This window comes from Myotis myotis, unplaced genomic scaffold, assembly GCF_014108235.1.
Source record: "Myotis myotis isolate mMyoMyo1 unplaced genomic scaffold, mMyoMyo1.p scaffold_m19_p_8, whole genome shotgun sequence".
NCBI lineage: Eukaryota > Metazoa > Chordata > Mammalia > Chiroptera > Vespertilionidae > Myotis > Myotis myotis.
In genome coordinates, this window is record NW_023416390.1 from 87108008 (window position 1) to 87111467 (window position 3460).

Sequence of the window (3460 nt, forward strand, 5' to 3'; positions counted from 1 at the left end):
GCAGGCTGGCAGCCCTGGAGAACCAGCTCAACAGGCTGCTTTAGGTGTTTCTAGTCCCATGGTCCCCCTTCCACACCCCCAGCTTAGTCTGCTCATGAACCACAGTGAGGTGGGCCTGGCGACGCTCATGGGCAGCACTCAGTCTGGAGCATGCTCGGGGCAGGGCCGGGGCCCAGGGGTTTGCTGATGAGGACCTGTTTGTGTGGCCCGCTAGCTGTCCAGGCAGGGGGATGGAGAACAGGGCTTCGGCACAGCAGGGGACCTTTCCAGCAAAACAATGTCTGGTTTTTGCTACACTGAGCTTAGTTTGAACAAAGCCTCTTCAGAGGTCGGAGGCTCCTACTGCTTTGTCGGGCAGAGGGAGGGTGCTTCAGAGCTCACTGGGGGCACGCTGGGTCCCAGAAGCAGACACAGAGGAGGTCACCCAGTGGAAGTTTCCTGCTGCCCTTTTGGGATTTTAGTTTAAGTTCTGGTTAACTTCTTGCTGCAACATCTGTGCAGGGACATTCTTAGGCTCAATTTTCAGGAGACTGTTGATGTCTGCAAAGCTGGATTTATAGTCCTTGAGTGCCTTATAGGCTTGAGCCCATCTGTAAAATGCCTTCACGTTTTTCCCATCCAGCTTGAGGGCTTCTGTACAGTCCTTTACCACTTCCTTGTAGTACTGCTTCAGGGCCAGATAGCAGAGCGCTCTGTGGCTGTACGTGGTGGACTCCAGTTACTATACGAGAGGCTTTCGCTGTACTTCTCAATAGCTTTCTTATGGTTTCCCTTCTTTACAAGCTCATTGCCTTCTTCCTTCAGAACTCTGGCTCTCTCCACATCCCCAGAAGGCACTCTGCTCTTGGCAGTTGTGGTTTCTTTGGATTTGCCTTTAGGTGTCTCTTTGTGATATTCCGAATCCCTCCTCTTCTGAGCTGAAACAGGCACCAAGGGGATAGAGGGCAGTTTCAGACGCCACTCCGGCCCAAGTGCGTCCATGAGAGCTCTGGTCATGCTGTTGACGCCTTCCAAGGCTGACATCACACTGTCATCAATCTGCAGCACAGTCTTGTAGTCCACGTAGGCCAGGGGATACTTCTCCAGCGCCCCATGAGCCAAGGGAACCAAGGCCAGTGCTGAAGTGCAATCTTTTTTTTTCTTTCTTTTTGTTTTATTGTTTAAAGTATTACAAAGAGTATTACATATGTCTCCTTTGTTTCCCCCCTTGACAATCCCCGGGCCTCTCCTACCCCCCAGTGTCTTGGTTATGCTTATATGCATGCACACAAGTCTTTCGGTTGATCTCTCACCCCCCCTCCCGCCCCCTGAAGTGCAATCTTCGATGCAATCTCTGCAGTTCCCATCCTTCAAGTGGCAGGCTGCTCGGTTGGAGTAGAGAACACTTTCTTCTTTATAGTCCAAAGAACCTTGCTCCTGCATCACCCGCTGCGCACGGCTGTAGAGCGAGGCGGCCTCGGAGAACTGGCTGCTGGGGATGCTCTGGTTGCCCACGGCGCAGCCGCTCCGCAGAGTCTGAAAGTTTGGGGGCCATCCTGGGGTCCCCCGGCAAATGGCGGCCGCCTCCGTTCCCGCCGCAGAGCCTTGCGGAACGGCTTCCGGGGGAAGCCAAGCGAGGAATTTAAAAAAAAATATATTTAGCCCTGACCCGTTTGGCTCAGTGGATAGAGCATTGGCCTGCTGACTGAAGGGTCCCAGGTTCGATTCCGATCAAGGGCATGTACCTTGGTTGCGGGCACGTCCCCAGTGGGGGTTGTGCAGGAGGCAGCTCATCGATATTTCTCTCTCATGGATGTTTCTAACTCTCTATCCCTCTCCCTTCCTCTCTGTAAAATATCAATAAAATATATTTAAAAAAAATATTTGTATTGATTTCAGAGAGGAAGGGAAAGGGAGAGAGAGATAAAAACCTCAATGATGAGAGAGAATCATTGACTGGCTGCCTCCTGCATGCCCCCTACTGGGGATTGAGCCCGCAACCCAGGCATGTGCCCTTGACCCGAATCAAACCCGGGACCTTTCAGTCCACAGGCTGACACACTGAGCCAGACTGGCTAGGGCTCAAGCAAGGAATTTAAGTGAAATTGCTATAAGAACTTCTTTCATTCCTTCTACTTACCTTCATGAATATGTTATACCGAATTCTCAAGAAGGCAAAGTGTAAAGAAAAGGTTAGGCGCTAACATATTATTGGGTGGATGGGTGCATCTCAGGTCACTGAGAGTAGAAGACAAATGGAATGAGGCAGCAAAGGACAGGATGCCAACAACATGGTGCATGGCTACACTTGTCGCAGTCTTACAGGAAACGCAGTTGGTTACTCAGAAACATGGGCCATTTCTGCATTTACGGGAAGACTGCTTGGAGCTATTGGTTCTTAGAATAGTCTGTTAGGAAGAGAAAGGGCAAGGAGTTTATCTGTGGGCCTGTAACCATATCCTGCTTTTCACTGGCCCTGGAGTGTTAACCTCACACCCTTTCAGGTTATGTACACAGCCCCCCTGGGAAGTCGCTGGTGAAGCCAGAGCCTCTGTGAGTTGGAACTGGGCTGCGGCTGCCATAAGGAGCATAATAACGGCAGTTCTGAAGCTTAACCCACGACCCAGGGGAGGCCAAGGCACCCGTGGGATTAGTTAGCGCAGTGAGGTTGTCGGGTGGAACCCTACACTGGGAGTTTTCTAGGTTTCCATGTTGCTTCTTGTAAAGAATAATGGGGGAAGTCTCCAGGGGATAATTACTGTGAATTTAATTATCTATCTATCTATCTATCTATCTACCTATAGAATATACATCTACAGCTATATGAATTGGAAAAAAAAAAAAGAACATATAGCCCAGGCGGTTGAGTGTGGACCTATGAACCAGGAGATCACAATTTGATTCCTGGTCAGGGCACATACCTGGGTTCGGGCTTGATCCCCAGTAGGGGGCGTGCAGGAGGCAGCCGATCAGTGATTCTCTCTCATCATTGATCTTTTTTTTTTTTTTAATGTTGGACATTTAACTTGCTTCCAATTTTATTTATTTTATTTCTTTTAATTAAATCTTTATTGTTCAGATGATTACATTTGTTCCTCTTTTTTCCCCCCATAACTCCCCTCCTCCCAGTTCCCGCCCCACCCTCCGCCCTCACTCCCCACCCACTGTCCTCATCCATAGGTGCACGATTTTTGTCCAGTCTCTTCCCGCATCTCCCACACCCCTTTTCCCCCCAAGAATAGTCAGTCCATCCCCTTTCTATGTCCCTGATTCTATTATGATCACCAGATTATTTATTCACTTGATTCTTAGATTCACTTGTTGATAGATGCATGTTTGTTGTTCATAATTTGTATCTTTACCTTTTTCTTCTTCTTCCTCTTCTTAAAGGACACCTTTCAGCATTTCATATAATACTGGTTTGGTGGTGATGAACTCCTTTAGCTTTTCCTTATCTGTGAAGCTCTTTATCTGACCTTCA

The 3460-nt window shown here is 48.8% G+C and overlaps 1 pseudogene; it reads right to left on the minus strand.

Annotated features, from left to right (window-relative positions):
* Window positions 1-232: 232 nt before the first annotated feature.
* Window positions 233-1534, minus strand: LOC118662025 (annotated as a pseudogene).
* Window positions 1535-3460: the final 1926 nt, after the last annotated feature.